This window comes from Meles meles, chromosome 7, assembly GCF_922984935.1.
Source record: "Meles meles chromosome 7, mMelMel3.1 paternal haplotype, whole genome shotgun sequence".
Classification (NCBI taxonomy): Eukaryota; Metazoa; Chordata; class Mammalia; order Carnivora; family Mustelidae; genus Meles; species Meles meles.
In genome coordinates this window covers 120,819,332-120,841,340 of record NC_060072.1, presented here as the reverse complement: position 1 = coordinate 120,841,340, position 22,009 = coordinate 120,819,332, and the positions used below count along the sequence as shown (strand labels likewise).

The window sequence follows — 22,009 nt, the reverse complement described above, 5'->3', positions numbered from 1 at the left end:
AAACTTCCAAACTGTGATGTAGATACTATTAGGCACATTTTCTAGATGGTGAGACGGGCTCAGAGATGATTCACGTCACAGAGGATTTTAGTGTCAGAAACCCATGTGGGATCCCCAAACCGACTCCAAATCCCTTGTCCTTCCAAACAATTCTATTTCCTTCTTATCTTTGGCCTTCTCAATCTGGAAGCATCTCAAGTCTCAGGATTTTATTGTGCGGTTGGTCCACTGGAATGAATTCAGCTAGCCTTATCCCCTCTGCCCATCATGATCATTAAGAGTGGAGGATTTCCAAGTGAGATACTCAAAGATCCCTAGGCATAGAGACATTAGAATATTTTTCTGACATTAAAGTTACTGAAAGAGCTATCTTTTAAAAATTGGTTCAGACTCTGGTGTGTTCAGAGTGTGCTGTAAGACAGGTCTGAAATAGTATTTAAAAACACTCTGCTCAGCCTCTTCTACAAAGTGAGCCAATGCTTATAAACATTGCTGAGCTATTGCCTTACTCAGGATTACTTAGTTCCCAACCATCGTAGCGTTTATATGGTATGACTGTGACTTACATTAATCAAAATCTGCAGGGGAAGAACTAAGACAATGTGGCCAAACTTTATGGAAACTTCATGTTTCAGTTAGTGTTGTGACAATGAGCTACTCTCTTTCATTCTGTAGTCCAAGGGGATGGTGCCAGACCTCTCTAAGATGTCCAAAGGTTCTAAAATTCGGACTTTAAATTATCTGCGTGCTTCAGAGATTTGGGCAGGAGAAAGGGAAGAGTCCAGCTTCTGTGAATACCTCTGTTACCTGTGGAAGGACCATGGAACAGGGAACGAACCTTCTGTAGGCATCATTTTGATTTCTTGGCAGTATTGTAAAGGTGCTTTTGTCTCTAGTTCCTCTCTTTAGTCATACTTAGAATGATAATGGAAATTTTAATCTTTTACCATTCATGGGCCCAGATCCTGGCTCCCAGGGAAGCTATCCTTTAACATTTTACCAAGTTCAAAATGACTGGGCAAAATCTCAGACCATGTGCCCTATTTCTGCCCCAACAACATGTTGTACATCTGCTTCAAGAAGGAAAAGATCCCCCCAAAATGCCATTGCAAACATAAAGATAAGAAAAACAGAAGAACCTCTCCTGCTCCCATAAAATTAAAGTCATACTGACTTGCACATACTGGAAACATAAGAAAAAGTCTATAACTTTCTGGAATGTTCTTCCTCATGATGATGTGTAAGTCTGTATGTAAAACAAAACAAAACAAATATAGAAACCTGCCTCAAATGTTCCTTCCCCAGAGCACTCCCTTCCTTGTGAAGAATGTGTCTGCCAGGCAGCTGTCTTGACTTGGGTTTGAGTAAAACTCTCTTCCTTTCTCTCTCAGATGTTTAAAAGGGTTCATTCATTTAGTGTTGACAATAACAATATGTTTTCTTTATAAGTGAAAAATCAGTGTTCCTGGTTCACAACTCCCAACAGGACAGATGGGTGGTGTTTCTTGTTCATCCTGGAGCTTCTCTGCAGAACAAGCATGTGTATATGTATTCTAGCAGAAATGGGCTCATCGTAGAAAGATGCTCCAAAGGTCTGAGAAGCACTGTCCAATCCATGGGTGAAGAAGGTGAACCTAACCAGAAGAGGGTGAGGCTCCTCCCACTTAGAACATTACATTCTGGGTCTTAAAATTGCCATGGGAATGTGGGAAACCATTGCATTTCCTAAAGCCCAAGCCTGGGAAGGTCTGAGAGCAGCTGACCTTGTCAGGAGTCAGGAACTGCTCTGCAGGCAGGGCTGGTGCAGGAAGGGGAGGGGCAGGCCTCTGGGGGTGGTCTGCAGGAAAGGACCAGATGTCTGTAAGAGAGGAGGCAAAAGGAGCCAGATGTCTGTAAGAGAGGAGGCCATGCCCACAACCCACCCATGTCTGCCTCACTAAGCCTGGTATTAGAGTGAGGAGGTGTCTCCAGAAGTACCTGAAAAAGCAGGGAGTTGAGAGTGTAAGGCGGGTCACCGGAACGGGCAGGTGCAGCATCCAAGGGCTCAGGGCACCATCTTCCCTGACCAATCAGCTGTGGTGGTGTAGCTACATCTTCTGTGGGCGGAGCCGTAGCTGCCTCAGAATGCAGAGGTGGGGAGGGGAAGGAGCATGGGGACAGAGCTTGAGCTTAAGTCCTGAGTCAGTAAGTTCACGCTGTGTACCCAGGGTGGGCTTGGTCCCCAGCGTAGGGTCCTCAAAGGGCGGGTGAAGTGAGTTCATCGTGGGGACTCAAGGTGGCTTTTCTTTCTCCCTTAAATGTTTCTTCTGCCCAATATGTGTCAAGTGGCCATATCCCCCAGACCAGTGAACGCCAGGGTGTCCGCTCAGCCAGGAAACCCGAAGTTTTGAAATCAGCATCTGAGTCAGTCATGCGGCTTGTCACAGGACGTCAGCGTTCAGAGAAAGCAGCAGGTACATTGGGGGAAACGTCACATCCATGTCAGGATGGGAGGTAAAACTTCTCCTTAACCCTAAACCTCCTGGGCTTTTCCCTTGTCTCTAGTGCAGCCACGAAGTCAAACTGAAGCAGCTGTCAGCAATCTAGACTGGGCACCAGAGTTCCTGAGTTTCCCTGCAGGGAGAACGTGGCAGGGGGTCCCATTTTTTCTGTTCATTTATAGCTTACAAAAGTATTTGGAGCATCTCTTTGATAGGCAATCACTTTGATTAGAAAGGGAAGATTAGATTTCCTCTGACTGGGTTTTGAACATATAATTTGTTCCTTCATCTAACGGTGTGTATTTCATTGGGCTGAGGTTGTGGAGGAGTGGCCGGCATCTAGAGTTAGGTGGCTGTCTGTGATCTGATAGAGACCTGGGTGATGTCTTGTCATTTGTCAAAGGTAATATTTCCTATTTGTTTTCAACCAAAGAGTTACAGTGAGGGCAGAAGGAAAATTCTAAATGATCCCAAGGAGACTTGTAATTTAAAAGTTAAACTTGACTTTCTTGTAGCACTAAATGGATCGTCTAGATATTTGCACATGCCGTATTTCTCTGTAGTTTCATTTGTGGTGAAGTCAGGAGAGTCTTTAGGAATTCTCCTGGATAGAGGCATGCTGGTGGTTTCAAAGTACTTGGCATCAGGAACCCTAATGTGAATTTCGGGAACTGCTTGCCTCACTCTGGGTGAGTCAGGCTATCCCACAGGTTTTCCGTTTCCTCCTTAGGAAATTGCTGGCAGGTAATGTGCTTAAAGCCGAACCTCCTGCCCTATTGGGGGACATGCGGGCTGCTGCAGCCGCTCTGGAACAGAGTGTGGTGTTTCCTCCAAAAGCTCAGAATTGAACAACCCTAGGATCCAGCAATCGCACTCCTTGGTATTTAACCAAAGGACACGAGAATGCAGGGTCTTGGGGTACGGGCACTGTGATGTTTATAGCAGCACTATCGACAATAGCGCAACTGTGGAGGGAGTCCCAGTGTCCATTCACTGATGAATGGAGAGAGAAGACATGGGAGGTGATATGCAATGGAACAGGACCCAGCTTCCCAAAGAATGAAATCTTAGCATCTGCTAGGATGTGGTTGGATCTGGAGTGGACTCAGCTAAGCAAACTCTGTAAGGAAGACAAATCCCCACTGACTTCAGTCCTGTGGAATTTCAGAAAGAGCACAGATGCACACAGTGCGGACAGGAAGATAGGCAAATGATGAAACACAAACCAAAGGTTACTGGAGGGCAGGGGTGTGGGGGAAAGGGTCAAAGGGGCGATGCTATGAGGGAGGGCACTTGTGATGAGCACCGACTTGGTCTGCAGGTGAGGAATCACTAAACCCGAGCCCCGAAGCAGAGGAATGAATGCTGCATGGAAACGACCTGGAATTGAAGTCAATGAAGAAAAGAAGAGACCGTGTTCTGCTTCATGAAGAGTGAGGTAAAAATGGAGTGATTTTCACTCTCCTATTCTGTAGACGATAGTTTTCAAACACACTGTGGTGGGACACGCTGGTTTCTTATTGCACAAGGAGTCCTCAGACAGCTGCAGGGAAAGACTCAGATCTCAGAGCACATTCATGTTCCATTGATACGTGACTTACAGTTTGCCCAGGGAGGAAGGTAAGTGCAGAGAACCACGACAGAAGAGGAAAGGAGGTGTTAACCATTCAGGAGGGAGCCTCCTGCCTGTCTCATGAAAGCCTTGGGCCATTGTAAGTTTGGAAGGGGGGGATCCTGGAGCTTTGCGGCAGACAGGGGAGCTCCAGGGCTGGGTGGAGCTGACAGGGGTCCCAGAGGAGAGCGGAGTGCATTCTGCAGGAGGTTTTGCGCAGGGCCAGCTCCCAGGGTGTTTGTGTGTCCCTCGTGTGACAGTTGTGACAGGTCAGGGTGGGGAGCAGGTTCCTGGCTGAGCACAGGTGAGGCACAGGTGGAGAGTGGCGGAACACCTGCTTCTGTGCCACCAGCCTCCCCCAACACACACAACCTCGTCGTCTGTCCCTGTCATTCCAGTTCAGACCTCTCTGCATTGCCAGACTGAGACGCTGGTTTGGGCTTCATTCTTTGCATGTGGGTGACATTTCAAAAGTTGGATGGTAGAAATCACGGGTCATCAGAACATCTGTTCCTCTTTTTTTTCCTGCTCTTCTTTCAATCACTATGTGAATCAGACCTCCCAGTGGAATGGGGAATCTGTGTTTTTCTTTCTTGTTTTAATTAAACAATGGGAAAGGAGTCTTCTGAAATAGTCCACGAATCCTTTGTGGGGGGTCCATGTTTTTCTTTTCTGTGAACCACTTTCTGATATTGGATATTATTTTTGAGGGGTGCCTGGGTGACTCATTTGTTCAGCATCTGCCTTCGGCTCAGATCATGATCCCAGGGTCCTGGGATGGAGCCTCACATTGGGCTCCCTGCTGGGCAGGAAGCCTGCTTCTTGCTCTCTCACTCCTCTTGATTATATTCCTGTTCTTGCTGTGTGTGTCTCTCTCTGTCAAATAAAAAAATAAAATGTTTTTTAAAAAATTGTTTTTTAATGTGAGCCGCAACCTCAGAGCTGTAACAGGGTGCAGTGCCAGTTGCGAGGGGGAGAATCGAGGATTATGCGTTGTTCAGGAGCCTGGGGATTGGCTCACTGTGCTCCCAATGGATGAACCCAGAGGGGGCCTGTATCCTCTGCCTCGGACAACTCCACCGAGCAATGGAACTCATCCCCATGAGGCGTGTCAGGATCCCTGGGGGTGTGGGCTTTGGTTCATGGTAAGAGGTTGTGTCTTCATCCTTATCTGAACTAGAGCCATGTGGTCTGGTTATGAACCCAGGCCTTTACATGACCATGTCATTACTATTCTTGTGATGTCAAGAAAACAATCTAGGTATTGACTTTGAGATACAAATATCAAATGGCAAAACATAAGGTCAAATGTATGAGGAGGTCAAATATATATATAGGAGGGCTGAACTTGTGATATCTCTCATTAGTATGGGTAATGCAGTCCTGCCCGTGTGATAAAGAACAAGGCATTCTATTTGTTTTGTTTTAAAGATTTTATTTATATTATTTGACAGAGAGAGATCACAAGTAGGCAAAGGGGCAGGCAGAGAGAGAGGGGGAAGCAGGCTCCCTGCTGAGCAGAGAGCCTGATGCGGGGCTCGATCCCAGGACCCTGGGATCATGACCTGAGCCGAAGGCAGAGGCTTTAACCCACTGAGCCACCCAGACACCCCAAGGCATTCTATTTGGATAGAAGTGTGCTGTGCCCACTTTTCCTTATTTCTCTGAAGGGGAAATAGAGTGGTGACTGGAGCTTCGTTTTTGACTTGAAGGAATGGGAGACAAGAGATTTGAAGGAGCAGGGTTCATGCTGACGTGGTACTCCATGCCCAGTGACTGAGGGTTTGAAGCTTGGACTCAGAAGCCTTGATGCTTAGGGGGATGTTGTCTGAGTTTCCCGTACACACAGTCACTCGGCTGGTCTGCCTCATCGGACTCATTCCTGCCTTTGAAGGACAGCTTGAGGGTAGCTTGAAACCCTAGAGTATCTGAGGAATGATCTGGAAGGGACACACGCATGGGCCCGAGTAGGCAAATGCAGGGAATTCCGGAGCTAATGAGGAACACGTTTCTGAGACTGGAGTTGGCTTCTCTGTGAGCAGCACTGAGCTGGGTGGAAAGCAGTCTCTGGGTCGTAGAAGTCACTGTGTCAGCAGGTGTGAGCCTGGAAGGGTGGTCAGACCAGATAGCTGGGAGACTGTGAGGCTGTGGCCGTGGGCCTTCGCTCGTGATGGGCAGGCCAGCTTGGTGCAGGGACAGGGCTCTGCTCCCTGGCCATCCCTCCTGCTGCAGATGTGATAGGAAACTTGCTTCCTGTTGGGTTCTCAGGCCCTCGTCTCAGCAGGGGACTTGGTGGGAAGCATCCCACAGGCAGCATTATGGATTCTTGCCCAGTGTGCCCCTGGCTTCCTCAGACGAGGCACCGCTTGTGTCCTCCGCTTGGTGTCTCTGAATTCAGCCAGCAGTGGCACGTCTTCCCAAGCCGCGGCCCTGAGAAATGCTCCGCTTTCCTGTGCTGGGTGGAAGAGGCCAGTTTTCATTTGGAACTGAAATCTCAGCTCCTGCCATTGGGTTCTAAGTCCACATGGCACACCAGTGTCCTTGAAGTTCTAGTTCCACATGGGCCTCAAGTGCGAGACTGTGACCGAACATGGGGGGCTGCTGCTGCTGCTGCTCATGGTTCCTTCCTGACAACTGCAGCAAAGCCTGGTTTGTGATGACGTCCGAGGAAAGAGGGGCAGGTGCACCCTTCTGTCCCAGCACAGGAGTACACTGGGCATCAATCACAGGTGACTGGTGCAGGGAGGAGAAATGTCTGTTTCCCAGGACCTTGGCCAGAGGGAGATTTGGAACCTGTTCAGCTTTCTCAGATGAGCACATCAGGCAAGGGGAGGAAGTGTGTGCTCACCTGGAATCATGGAAGGTGTCTGGTTTCTGGTTTTGTGTGCAAGTGGGTTCTCTTATGGCTCATTTTCCTGAGAGTCTTCAGGGTGCAGTAGGGAAACCATTGTCCCGGGCATCCTGACTGTGCAAGAGCTCTGGTCACCTTTTTCCCCCAAGGCTCTGGACTAGTAAATCAGAGGGTAGTTAGTGGCAAAACCATCTGAGTAGGCCTTCGTTTCTCCCCTGGTAGATGGCCTGGTGACTGCGATAACTGCTCTGGAAATAGAAAGGAGGATACAGGGCTGGGGTGCTGAAGGGAGGTGGCGGTGGTACTTGCTGATGACCTGGGGCCCTGGTGGGACGTCACTAGGTAGGTGATGCTTGAGTGAAGTTCTAAAACAGGTGAGTGATTTCCTATCAGGAGTCTTCTAAATGGAAGGGAAAGCATAACAAAGGCCCTGGGTCAAGAGCATATTGGGTATGTCCAGAAGCAGCAAGAAGGCCCTGAGGCCACAGGAGACAGCTTAGTACATGACCAAAGGGAGGTGACAGTATGGTGACACAAAGCCACTGCAGGGCCATGACCCCAGTGGGACCCTTTTCATTGAGCCATCCTGGCTACAAAGTTGAGAACAGGTGACACAGATTTGAGGATGGGCAAGGGAGGTCAATGATGAAGCTTTTCTAGGAACTCAGGCAAGAGATGGGCGCTAGTGTGGACCAGACTGGTAGCCTTGGAAGGTGGGGTGAGTCCTATTCAGGGTACCTATTGAAGATGGAGCTAACAGGATTGGCCTATGCGTTTGCTATTGGGAGTGGGAGAAAGGAGGAACTGACATATCTCCCAGCTCCTGTTGGTTGTTCCAAGTGAGGTGAAGGAGGAGGTTTCTGGGGGAAGGAGGCAGTCCATGTTCCACTGCCAAAGGAATGTGCCTTTCAAGGTGGACCTGCTGATGTTTGTGTCTGGGAGAATTTTGAACTTCTACCCCCTCATCAGCTTTTAAGTACAAGCCTTCCCCCCTTATAGTTCATGGTTAGACACTCAGCTTTTGGAAAGTTCTACATTATTCCCCAGCTCCAGTAGCAGGAAGAAACCTAAAGAGGATTTCCCTCTTATGAAAAAAGTCAAAAAGTGGGCATCACGTTCAGCATCTGTTTTGTGGGGAGCCACTCCGGAGGCGGCATGCACCCCAACCAGCTCCTTCCTGAGCACTGCTCTCCTGCAGGGGTAGCTTTAGTTTCCATGCTGCACAGAACATTCCATGACTTGTGGATTTTATCACTCAAACATGGCACCTTTGACCACCTTCACCCCTTTACCCCCTTTCCCTGAATGTGGCAACCACCAATCTGTTCTCAGTATGTATGCATTCAGTACGTCTGGGATTCCGTGTGGAATGTCCATGAGAGCCTCGGGTGCTGGCTTTTCTGTGACTGAGTTACTCAGCATAATGCTTCCAAGGTCGATGTTTCCATGTCTGGTTATTGTGAATAATGCTGCAGTGATCACGGGAGGCATCTCTCTTTTTGAGGGAGTGTTTTTGTGTTCTCCAGAGAAATACTCAGTAGAGCAATTACTGGGTGTCACCTTTGCAAGGTGGGGATCCTGGTGAATGGAGCCGAGTGATGAGGGGTCTACCAACTGATGATATGTAGAGGCTTTATTTCTTACAATCCTTTTTTTAAAAGGAGTTTTTTTTTTTTTTTTTAGCAAAAATGGACTTTTGGGACTTCATTAAGATCCAAAGCTTCTGCAAGCAAAGGAAACAGTCAAGAAAACAAAGAGATAACCCACAGAATAGGAGAAGATATTCACAAATGACAGTACAGACAAAAGGTTGATATCCAGGATCTATAAAGAACTTCTTAAATTCAATATGCATAAAATAGATAATCATGTCAAAAAATGGGCAGAAGACATGAACAGACACTTATCCAGTGAAGACATACAAATATCTATCAGACACATGAAAAGATGTTCATCATCACTAGCCATCAGGGAGACTCAAATTAAAACCCCATTGGGATATCACCTTACACCAGTTAGAATGGCCAAAATTAGCAAGACAGGAAACAACGTGTGTTGGAGAGGATGTGGAGAAAGGGGAACCCTCTTACACTGTTGGTGGGAATGCAAGTTGGTGCAGCCGCTTTGGAGAACAGTGTGGAGATTCCTCAAGAAATTAAGAATAGAGCTTCCCTATGACCCTGCAATTGCACTGCTGGGTATTTACCCCAAAGATACAGATGTAGTGAAAAGAAGAGCCATCTGTACCCCCAATGTTTATAGCAGCAATGGCCACGGTCGCCAAACTGTGGAAAGAACCAAGATGTCCTTCAACGGATGAATGGATAAGGGGGATGTGGTCCATATACACGATGGAGTATTATGCCTCCATCAGAAAGGATGAATACCCAACTTTTGTAGCAACATGGATGGGACTGGAAGAAATTATGCTGAGTGAAATAAGTCAAGCAGAGAGAGTCAATTATCATATGATTTCACTTACTTGTGGAGCATAACAAATAACATGGAGGACTTGGGGAAATGGAGAGGAGAAGGGAGTTGAGGGAAATTGGGAGGGGAGATAAACAATGAGAGACTCTGGACTATGAAAAAAAATCTGAGGGTTTTGAAGGGGTGGGGATTGGGAGGTCGGGGGAGCCAGGTGGTGGATATTATGGAGAGCATGTATTGCATGGAGCACTGGGTGTGGTGCATAAACAATGAATTCTGTTACACTGCAAAGAAATTTAAAAAAATACTAATATGTATATGCATTTAAAAAAAGATTTTATTTTATTAATTTGACAGAGAAAGAGATGACAAGTAGGTAGAGAGTCAGGGAGAGGGAGAGGGGTAAACAGGCTCCCTGGGGTGCAGAGAGCCCAATCAGGGGCTCGATCCCAGGATCCTGAAATCATGAAATCATGACCTTTAGCCAAAGGCAGAGGCCTAAACCATTGAGCCACCCAGGCGCCCCCAATCCCTTCTTTTATACTTTACACAAGATCCAGCTATAAACAGGATACAGAGTTACGTGCAGGACGTGAACTGTGGGTGAGATGTGAGCTACATGTGGGGTATAGGCTATGTGCAGGCAATTAAGTGGGACAAGTGAACAACCAGGATCATCTCTTAGCTTTAAAAGAGCAGGGGCACCTGGGTGGCTCAGTGGGTTAAAGCCTCTGCCTTCGGCTCAGGTCATGATCCTAGATCCTGGGATCGAGCCCCGCATCGGGCTCTCTGCTCAGCAGGGAGCCTGCTTCCTCCTCTCCCTCTCTGCCTGCCTCTCTGCCTACTTGTAATTTCTGTCTGTCAAATAAACAAATAAAATCTTAAAACAAAAATTAAAATAAATGACAAGAGCAAGTTAAGGATTCTCCACACATCAGATCCATCTATAGGAGGACATGAAAGCACTCCAGGGATCCTCCCATGTTTATTCCGGGCGTCTGCCCAGGAAGACTCTTGCTCTCCATCTCCTGGAGTTTTCTCGAAGGATCTACACTATCCCAGTCACACTGGCAAGGATCCGGGTTGTATTCCAGCAATTCCCCCTTTTTTGTTGTTTTTTAATTGCAACATTTTAAGAGCTAATTCCAAACTAGAAACCAGTTGTTCGTTCACTCGTCATTTGAGGAGACAGTACCCTATAAGAAATATAATAACCATGTTAGCAAGCTAACTCCTGCCCCAGAAACAGAATGCAAAATACTCTGAAACCAAGCTCAAGTCAAGGCCCTGCAGTGCCTCAGCTATCCCTGTAGTGAGGCCTTCATAAGGAACCCTGGCAATTGTTTCGAAAAGTTTCAAGTTTCCTGCTGGAGCTCTTGGATGTCAAGAGATGAATTCCCTCATGGTTTCTTTCTTTTTTTTTTTTTTTAAGATTTATTTTTTTGACAGATAGAGATCACAAGTAGGCAGAGAGGCAGGCAGAGAGAGAGAGAGGAGGAAGCAGGCTCCCAGCCAAGCAGAGAGCCCGATGCGGGGCTCGATCTCAGGACCCTGGGATCATGACCTGAGCCGAATGCAGAGGCCCTAACCCGCTGAGCCACCCAGGTGCCCCTCCCTCATGGTTTCTAACGCTGTTACTCCGGACTGATGTTTAAAAGATCCTTCATTATGACAAGCTTTTAAATAATCCATGACATTGCCAGATTCTCTGAGAGGTCGCATCAGGGCCTGGCAGTCTTCATTAGCATTATCGTATGCTCGTTGTCCTAAGAGCATTTCCTGAATCTGTTCTCCTCTTATCTGCTTTTCCAATGATTCTTTTAACCTGCCAGTGAAATCAACCTATGGCTCTTTAGGCCCTTGTTGTATATTTTTATAACTGGCAGTATAATTAGTACCTGAATTCAGTTTGAGCCAGGCGTTAAGGCTACATCATGTATTTGGGGAAGGGCTTCAGGAGGGATGTTATGAGGTTGATGATTAGATGTCGTCCAAGCTCCTGTTCCCATGGGCATATCATAAATAACAGTTGCTACATTCCCTCTCTGTCCTAAACTCCTGACCTTTCCATGTGCCTCCTCAGAAAGTCACATTTTCCATTGTAGAAAGAAATTCAGAAGTGATTAATATCACTTGAGTTGAAAATCAAAGGGAATCCAGCAGGCATTATTGTTCCAACTGGATAAATATTCGTAACAATAAGGGGAAGTAGGCCCGTACATGGAACATGCCTTTTTAAATTCTCTTGCAGTCTCCATCAGCATCCCATCATACGTATTTGGCCCATTAGCATGAAAAGTTATACAGGGAACACTAAGTGCAGCTCATGGGGTGAGACGGGATAGAAATAAAACTTTGTTTTTTAGGTTTTTTGTCCCTCATTTTAACATGCATAAAATTATCATCCAACCCAGTGTCATTTCCCTCATCCCCAAAGAGGTCTGCTGCTATTTCTCGTCCTCATCCTCGGAGGGAATTGGAGGTGCGATGGCCAAAGGAGAAACATGGTGTTTGTCCTTTTTACTGAGAAATAATTTTTACTTTCAGTTTGAATCTGTGGGCTTGTTTCATCATCTAGCTCATATGTATGCAGAGAGGCAGCTGTTTCAGCCTTAAGATTCTCTTCCTTAAGGTTTCCCTCCAAGAATTAAAATTACTATCTTCACCAATGCCCATGGAACCCAAAACTCCACAGGAATTTTTTCACCTTGTCTATAAGCCTTTTCCACATCATGCCGTGTGCGCTCCCAAATTGCTTCTTCCAGGGTTCCTTCATTGGGGAAACCGATTATATTGGCAGATAACATCCACAGTTTGTCACAGTGGCTACACCAATTTCCATTCCCACCAACAGTGCACAGGGTCCCCTTGTGTACACACCCTTGACCACACCTGGTGTCTTTCTCTGGGACGATTCTTGTTCCAACAGTTGTGAGGTGACAGCTGATTGTGATTTTGACTTATGTTTCCCTGACGACAGTTAGTGAAGTTGAACAAGATTTTCTGTCTGTTGGCCACATTTGGAAAGTATCTATTCACATATTCTCTCCAGTTTTTATTCAGTTTTTCTTTGGATTTGAAGGAGTGTTTTGTGTATTTTTTTATGGTTTATCAGAGTTTTAAAATTTTTTAATAATTTTTAAAAATTTCTTTTCAGTGTTCCAGAATTGTTTATGCACCACACCCAGTGCTCCGTGCAATACGTGCCTTCCACTCTACCCACCACCAGGCTCATCCAACCTCCCACCCCGGCCCCTCCAAAACCCTCATTTAGTTCCTCAGAGTCCACTGTCTCTCATGGTTCGTCTCCCCCTCCAATTTCCCTCAACTCCCTTCTCCTCTTCATCTCCCATGTCCTCTGTGTTATTCCTTATGCTCCACAAATAAGCAAATCCATATGATAATTGCCTCTCTGTTTGACTTAATTCACTCAGCATGATCTCCTCCAGTTGCATCCATGTTGATACAAATCTTGGGTATTCATCCTTTCTGATGGAGGCATAATACTCCATAGTGTATATGGACCACATCTTATTTATCCATTCGTCCATTGAAGGGCATCTTGGTTTTTCCACAGTTTGGTGACTGTGGCCATTGCTGCTATAAACATTGGGGTACAGATGGCCCTTCTTTTCACTACCTCTGTATCTTTGGGGTAAATACCCAGCAGTGCAATTGCAGGGTCATAGGGAAGCTCTATTTTTAATTTCTTGAGGAATCTCCACACTGTTTTCCAAAGTGGCTGCACCAACTTGCATTCCCACCAACAGTGTAAGAGGGTTCCCCTTTCTCCACATCCTCTCCAACATATGTTGTTTACTATCTTGTTAATTTTGGCCATTCTAACTGGTATAAGGTCGTATATCAATGTTGTTTTGATTTGAATCTCCCTGATGGTTCATGATGATGAACATTTTTTCATGTGTCTGTTAGCAGTTTGTATGTCTTCATTGGATAAGTGTCTGTTCATGTCTTCTGCCCATTTTTTGACATGATTATCTGTTTTGTGTGTGTTGAGTTTGAGAAGTTCTTTATAGATCTTGGATATCAGTCCTTTGTCTCTACTGTCATTTGCGAATATCTTCTCCCATTCTGTGGGTTGCCTCTTTGTTTTGTTGACTGTTTGCTGTGCAGAAGCTTTGGATCTTGATGAAGTCCCAAAACTTCATTTTTGCTTTTGTTTCCTTTGCCTTTGGAGACATATCTTGAAAGAAGTTGTTGTGACCGATGTCAAAGAGGTTACTGCCTATGTCCTCCACCAGGATTCTGATGGATTCCTGCCTCATGTTGAGGTCTTTTATCCATTTTAAGTTTATCTTTGTGTATGGTGTAAAAGAATAGTCAAGTTTCATTTCTTCTACACATAGCTGTACAATTTCCTCAGCACCATTTATTGAACAGAATGTCTTTTTTTTTTCTTTTCAGCGTAACAGTATTCATTGTTTTTGCACCACACCCAGTGCTCCATGCAGTATGTGCCCTCCTTAATACCCACCACATGGCTCCCCCAACCTCCCACTCCTTGCCCCTTCAAAACCCTCAGGTTGTTTTTCAGAGTCCATAGTCTCTCATGGTTCACCTGCCTTCCAATTTCCCTCAACTCCCTTCTCCTCTCCATCATCCCATGTCCTCCATGTTCTTTGTTATGCTCCACAAATAAGTGAAACCATATGATACTTGACTCTCTCTGCTTGACTTATTTTGCTCAGCATAATCACCTCCAGTCCCGTCCATGTTGCTACAAAAGTTGGGTATTCATCCTTTCTGATGCAGGCATAATACTCCATAATACTTATGTTTCTTATGGAAACTAAGAAAAAGTCTGTAACTTTCTGGAATGATCTTCCTCATGATGATGTGTAAGTCTGTATGTAAAACAAAACAGAACAAATATAGAAACCTGCCTCAAATGTTCCTTCCCCAGAGCACTCCCTTCCTTGTGAAGAATGTGTCTCCCAGGCAGCTGTTTTGACTTGGGTTTGCGTAAAACCCTCTTCCTTTCTCTCTCAAATGTTTAAAAGGGTTCATTCATTGCCTTTCAACAATAACAATATGTTTTCTTTTCAAGTGAAAAATCAGTGTTCCTGGTTCACAACTCCCAACAGCACGGAAGGGCAGTGTTTCTTGTTCATCTTGGAGCTTCCCTGCAGAACAAGCGTGGGTATATGTATTCCAGCAGCAATGGGCTCATCATAGAAAGATGCTCCAAAGGTCTGAGAAGCACTGTCCAATCCATGGGTGTAGAAGGTGAACTTCACCAGAAGAAGGTGAGGCTCCTCCCGCTTAGAGCATTACATTCTGGGTCTTAAAATTGCCATGGGAATGTGGGAAACCATTGCATTTCCTAAAGTCCAAGCCTGGGAAGGTCTGAGAGCAGCTGACCTTGTCAGGAGCCAGGAACAGCTCTGCAGGCAGGGCTGGTGAAGGAAGGGGAGGGGCAGGCCTCTGAGGGTGGTTTGCAGGAGGGGCGTTCCCAGAAGGAGCCAGATGTCTGTAAGAGGGGAGGTCATGCCCTCAACCCACCCATGTCTGCCTCACTAAGCCTGGTATTAGAGTGAGGAGGCCTCTCCAGAAGTACCTGAAAAAGCAGGGAGGTCAGGGTGTAAGGGCGGGTCGCCTGATACAGGCAGGTGCAGCATCCAGTGGGCTCAGGGCACCATCCTCCCTGACCAATCCCTGTGGCAGTGTAGCTACATCTTCTGTGGGTGGAGCCGGAGCTGCCTCAGAATGCAGAGGTGGGGAGGGGAAGGGGCATGGGGAGAGAGCTTGGGCAGAGGTCCTGAGTCAGTAAGTTCACGCTGTGCACCCAGGGTGTGGGGTGGTCCCCAGGGTAGGGTCCTCAAAGGGCGGGTGAAGTGAGTTCATTGTGGGGACTCAAGGTGTCTTTTCTTTCTCCCTTAAAATTTCTTCTGCCGGGTATCTGTCAAGTGGCCATATCCCCCAGACCAGTGAATGCCAGGGCGTCTGCTCAGCCAAGCTTTTGTGGGATGGATTGTGGTCATTTCAGGGTTCTCCGTGTTCCCCAGGAAGAGTGCATGTAAAGACAGCACACAGTCCCCAACTTGAGTGGGGTGCCTCCGTCCCCTGGCATCGTGTATGTAATGGAGGTTGAGCAGCTCCCAGTTCAGCAGGGTGTCCCCTGTCCACACCCCCCCACACAGGTGTCATGCTAACAAGGCCCAGAGCACTTCCCCGGCTCCAGGATTTTGCACTCAGTCTGTGGGTTTGGTGGAAATGGGCTGTCAGGGTCCTGCAGGAGGGTCCTCCAGATTCCTGCTCCCCAGGCACAGCCTTGGTGCTAACAAGCCCTGGAGCCCTCCCCCAGCTTCAGCAGCATGCCCCCTGTTCCCGGGGATGGTGGTAATGGGCTGTCAGGATCCTGCAGGAGCGTCCTGCTGGTGGGGGCCTGGAGGCTGGAGGATCAGACCCCACTCAAGTTTTATGAGGACCAAAAAGTTGAGTGGTTTTTTGGAAGAGTAACTTCATTTCTCCAAAAAGGACGGTGGCATTAGTCAACTTTAGAATGAAGCTAATTACCACTTAAGAAACAAGCAGAATGCACGTTCAGTGGGGTATGAGCACCAGGATGTTTAGAGCAGCACTATCAGCAATAGCGAAACTGTGGAGGGAGTTCCAGTGTCCATTCACTGATGAATGGAGAGAGAAGACGTGGGAGCTGATATGCAATGGAACAGGATCCACCTTCCCAAAGAATGAAATCTTAGCATCTGCTAGGATCTGTTGGATCTCAGCTAAGCAAACTCTGTAAGGAAGACAAATCCCCACTGACTTCAGTCCTGTGGAATTTCAGAAAGAGCACAGATGCACACAGTGTGGGCAGGAAGATAGGCAAATGAGGAAGCATAAACCGAAGGTTACTGGAGGGCAGGGGCATGGGGGGAAGGGTCAAAGGGGCGATGCTATGAGGGAGGGCACTTGTGATGAGCGCCAGCCGTTGTCTGCAGGTGAGAAATCACTAAACCCGAGCCCCGAAGCAGAGGAATGAACGCTGCATGGAAACGACCTGGAATTGAAGTCAATGAAGAAAAGAAGAGACCAGGTGCTCTACTCCATGAAGAGTGAGGTAAAAATGGAGTGATTTTCGCTCTCCTATTTTGTAGATGGTATTTTTCAAACACACTGTGGTGGGACACGCTGGTTTCTTATTGCACAAGGAGTCCTTGGACAGCTGCAGGGAAAGACTCAGATCTCAGAGCACATTCATGTTCCATTGATACGTGACTTACAGTTTGCCCAGGGAGGAAGGTAAGTGCAGAGAACCACAACAGAAGAGGAAAGGAGGTGTTAACCATTCAGGGAGCCTTCTGCCTTTCTCATGAAAGCCTTGGGCCAGTGTAATTTTGGGAGGGGGGGATCCTGGAGCTTTGCGGCAGACAGGGGAGCCCTAGGGCTGGGTGGAGCTGACAGGGGTCCCGGAGGAGAGCGGAGTGTATTCTGCAGGAGGCTGTGGGCTGGGCTGGCTCCCGTGGTGGGTATGTGTCCCCCATGTGACAGTTGTGACAGGTCAGGGTGGGGAGCAGGTTCCTGGCTGAGCACAGGTGAGGCACAGGTGGAGAGCTGGCGGAACACCTGCTTCTGTGCCACCAGCCTCCACCAACACACACAACCTCGTCGTCTGTCCCTGTCACTCCAGTTCAGACCTCTCTGCATTGCCAGGCCGAGACGCTGGTTTGGGCTTCATTCTTTGCATGTGGGTGACATTTCAAAAGTTGGATGGTGGAAATGACAGGTCATCAGAACATCTGTTCCTCTGTTATTTCCTGCTCTTCTTTTATTTATTTATTTATTTGTTTGTTTATTTATTTATTTTCAGCGTAAAAGTATTCATTGTTTTTGCACCACACCCAGTGCTCCATGCAGTACGTGCCCTCCCTATTAGCCACCACCTGGGTCCCCCACCTCCCACGCCCCGCCCCTTCAAAACCCTCAGGTTGTTTTTCATAGTCCATAGTCTCTCATGGTTCATCTCCCCTTCCAATTTCCCTCAACTCCCTTCTCCCCTCCATCTCCCCATGTCTTCCATGTTCTTTGTTATGCTCCACAAATAAGTGAAACCATATGATACTTGACTCTCTCTGCTTGACTTATTTCACTCAGCATAATCTCCTCCAGTCCCATTCATGTTGCTACAAAAGTTGGGTATTCATCCTTTCTGATGGAGGCATAATACTCCATCGTGTATATGGACCACATCTTCCTTATCCATTCGTCTGTTGAAGGGCATCTTGGTTTTTCTACAGTTTGGCAACCATGGCCATTGCTGCTATAAACATTGGGGTACAGATGGCCCTTCTTTTCACTACATCTGTATCTTTGGGGTAAATGCCCAGTAGTGCAATTGCAGGGTCATAGGGAAACTCTATTTTTTAATTTCTTGAAGAATCTCCACACTGTTCTCCAATGTGGCTGCACCAACTTGCATTCCCACCAACAGGGTTAGAGGTTTCCCCTTTCTCCACATCCTCTCCAACACACGTTGTTTCCTGTCTTGCTAATTTTGGCCATTCTAACTGGTGTAAGGTGATATCTCAATGTGGTTTTGATTTGAATCTCCCTGATGGCTAGTGATGATGAGCATTTTTTCATGTGTCTGATAGCCATTTGTATGTCTTCATTGGAGAAGTGTCTGTTCATATCTTCTCCCCATTTTTTGATATGATTATCTGTTTTGTGTGTGTTGAGTTTGAGGAGTTCTTTATAGATCCTGGATATCAACCTTTTGTCTGTACTGTCATTTGGAAATACCTTCTCCCATTCCGTGGGTTGCCTCTTTGTTTTGTTGACTGTCCTTTGCTTTGCAGAAGCTTTTGATCTTGATGAAGTGTCTTTTATCCAATGTATATTTTTTCCTGCTTTGTCGGAGATTAGTTGGCCATAAAGTTGAGGGTCCATATCTGGCTCTCTACTCTGTTCCACTGGTCTATGTGTCTGTTTTTGTGCCACTACCATGCTGTCTTGGTGATCACAGCTCTATAGTAAAGCTTGAAATCAGACAACGTGAATCCTCAGTTTTGGTTTTCTTTTTCAACATTTCCTTAGCAATTTGGGGCTTCTTCTGATTCCATACAAATTTTAGGATTGTTTGCTTCCGCTCTTTGAAAAGTACCGGAGGAATTTTGATCAGAATGGCATTGAAAGTATACATTTCTCTAGGCAATATAGACATTTTAACAATGTTTATTCTTCTGATCCATGAGCATGGAATGGTTTTCCATCTTTTTGTGTCTTCTTCAATTTCTTTCATGAGTGTTCTGTAGGTGTAGGGTTTTGGTTAGCGCTAGGGTTAGGATATTAGCCTCTTCTCACACATGGGATTTGCAGTTTTTCTCATTGGGTAGGTTGCCTTTTAAGGGTTTGGCAGTTTCTTTTGTCATACAGAAATTTCAGTTTGATGTCCAGCTTTCCAACAAGGTCTGACAGAATGAGGGAAGAATTGGCTTTTTACTGGGGTTTGTGCCACTGTTTACTCACTGTTGCCCCCGTGTGGCCACTCTTCAGATAGCACGTGGCCAAATGTTTTCCAATTTACCAGACTGTAAGGCCTTAAGACAGAAGAAGGTTGGTGTCTGAATTCCTTAGCTCGTAAAAAACCGACCCCTAATTTATAAGCGATTTTCTAAATCAAGTGTATCTTAATTAGAGATTAGAGTTAGGCTCAAGGTCACGTTGCATACATCAACTATGGACAGTTTTTCGAATGTCAATCTTAACTGCCTAAAGTGTTTTATAAAATGGGAGAGGATATAGCCACCAAAGCACTGAGTACAATACCTGTCCCAGGAAATAGGTAACGAAACATGATTATTGTTTCATCTTAGCTGAGGACCAGGAGCTGGTCCTACAGGTACTTGGCAGGTAGCATCTGTGGCCAGCTGCCCATCTCCCTGTGACAGCCACACCCAGCTCAAAACAGCCTCTGCTGTGCTCAAGGGCAGTAACAGATGGACCAGGTACAATTGTGACTCCCTCCTGTCAGGCATGGCTTGCTTCCGACAGGTAGAGAAGTGGACCAGCTCACACATACACGACATGTCCTTTTGTCCTTGCTATCTGTCTCCCCTTTCTGTCACCCTGGTCCTGAAACGTTAGCTCCTGTGAAAACTCGGGTTTGCAGGTTTCTGGTGACATTTCCAAAGCATAGATCTGTGTTGCCATTGTTCCCTGTCCTTGGATTGGAGAGGAAGGCAGGAAATGTCATCATACTCTGAAAGCAACAAAAAGAAATATCAAGTGTACTCTGTCCCTGGCACCTCGACATGAAAGCAACTGCCAACTACGTACTTCATGTTCTACACAATCAGCTTTAGGGACTCATGGATGCATGTAAAATGTAATTGTATTGAAATGAAATTGTATTGTAATTACCAATCTTTGGCCTTGCAGAAGACCGTTTAGGGACACTGCACCTTGCCTGCCTTTTCATATCCGGTTTGGCCAATGCCCGGCCCCACTGACACATCTAGCCACACAAGGGCACATCTGTGACATCTTCCTGGTGTACTCCCAGAACCCCCCGCCCCTTGGTCTGGCCAACTCTGCACACCCCCAGTCCTCCTGAGCACCGCCTGTAGTGACACAGCCTTGATCATCCTCCTGGATCATTGCAGGTCACCCTGCCCCGGGTCTGGCCAACCCTGCACACTCCCAGGCCTCCTGAGTGTCCCCTGTCATGACACCTGTCACACAAGACTGTCATTTATTTTCTCTCGGTCTGTGCTTTCTGCATGGAGTAGATCTCTCTCACAGATGCCTGTTTGGATGACAGATGGAGGAATGCTTTCAGGATCTTTTGTCCTGGAACAGCAAGTATCCCTCAAAACCCTGATGGGCAGGGGGAGGCTCTGTCCCTCTGTGTGCCCCCAGCCTCCGTGGAACATAGCGTCCAGAACAAGGGATTTGGGAGTCCTTGCAGATGAAGGTGGCCTCCTTCTGAGATCATTATGGAACCACATTACATGGCCATTCCTGTGGGACAGAAAGCACAGTACTGTACTGTGTTCTCCATGCACACTGTGGCTAACAAACAGGAAACACATGGTCACACTCACAAGTTCATACTTACACTTCCATTTCTGAGCATCACCATCATGTAAACTACACTGAATTCCCGCTGGCTGCAGACATGTACACATGCCACTCAAGGTATAAATACAGGAGGATGGAGATGGAGTTTTGGCTAAAAGGATGGAAGTCCTTGCCTCTGGGGATGAAGAAATTCAATTTTGCCCAGAAGGTGTTATGTTCCACTCAAAGAAGTGACATGACCCTAGGATCTCTGGAATCGGCACAGAGTCTTCTGTAAAGTCTTCTGCAAAGATTTTCTGGCCAGTGTTGCAATCCATGTGGTCTCTCTGACAGTGACTCCACTCTTGTATTGAGTCTTGAAAGCAGCCACAGACCGTCCACACCTAATGTTCCAGCCACACTTGATTGACAGAATACAGGGGGTGGTCCCATATGGCCCTTGGAAATAGTTTCCCACACCCCAGATTTACAACATGGTGGATGATGGGGCGAGAGGGCTCTTCTTTTCCCATGGCAGATGGGAGTACACTGGGATCTATCCTGCCAGACCTCGGCCCCTCCACTTGAAGGGAAAAAAAGATGATAGTGGGATTAGCTAACAATTAAGTCCTTAGGAATTCCAAATTTTCCACTGTAGGCCTTGAGCTTGCCACAAGATGTTTGTCTGTGGTTGAATTCCATGTAGGTATCATTTTGCTAAGTATGCCCCTAATGCCTGGCGGATATATCCTGTGGGTTGTACACCACACAGATGGTCATCTTGTTCAGGGCAAGACCATGACCACATTGAGGGTTCTCCTGAGTTAGCAGAGGTTCTAGCGTGTGTAGGCCTCAGGACAAGTCCAATTCATCCCTCAGCAATGTTATAAAGCCTCTGGCTTCCTGGGTCCTCGTTGGCTCTGGCACAGGCTTGGCCTAGGCAACTTCTACAGTTGTGATGGAAAACCCCTGGTCTGGGTGGTCCACCCCATGCTTGCTCTGCAGGCTGACACCCGAGGTCTTCCCACTTCATTGGCTGGGACCAGGTCACATGGCCATGGATAAGCCAATCCCTGGAGCCAGGGAGTTGAGCAGTGGAGACTGACACATGTTGTCAGGACCTCTGTTGTAATGACTTTTCTAATGGCTATTAGATCTTCTAGGATGCATCTGTTAATAAAATGATTATTATTTTCTGATAGTACATGGGTCCAAGATGCTGGCTTAGCACCTAGCACCTCAGTCCCACCACCTCGGTACTACTGTACTACTCTGCAGAGACGATGGCTGAGAATGAGCAAGGTGGTTGTAAACTGGTCTGGAGTGCACAAGGGAAGGGGGTGTGTGTGTAGGGGATTGGGAATAATAGCTCTGGCCAAGCTGTATCTCCAATTTACCTAGGTTCAAGAAGGTGTGGGGAATCCATGGTATTTCACCGTCCATCATTTAGCAGAAGAAGAATATGCCTTTTGCGTGGACTATGGCAAGACTTGTTCCAAGTACCTCTAGTTGGTACAGAAGTCGGGGAGAGCAGCACCCTCCAACTGCTAGGATAGGCGTGAGAGGCTGAGTGCTCTCAAGAAGGTGTCTGGCTTTTGAGGACTCACTGTG

At 46.8% G+C, this 22,009-nt stretch overlaps 1 long non-coding RNA gene across 2 annotated transcripts; it reads left to right on the top strand.

Annotated features, from left to right (window-relative positions):
* Positions 1–1,349: 1,349 nt before the first annotated feature.
* Positions 1,350–16,417, top strand: LOC123947069. 2 transcript variants are annotated; one of them, XR_006819695.1, is made up of 3 exons: positions 1,350–1,648; positions 2,326–2,453; positions 16,339–16,417. It is a non-coding gene; the product is annotated as an uncharacterized LOC123947069 (long non-coding RNA). The 2 variants fall into 2 exon arrangements; XR_006819696.1 differs by lacking the exons at positions 1,350–1,648; positions 2,326–2,453 and adding an exon at positions 14,446–14,640.
* Positions 16,418–22,009: the final 5,592 nt, after the last annotated feature.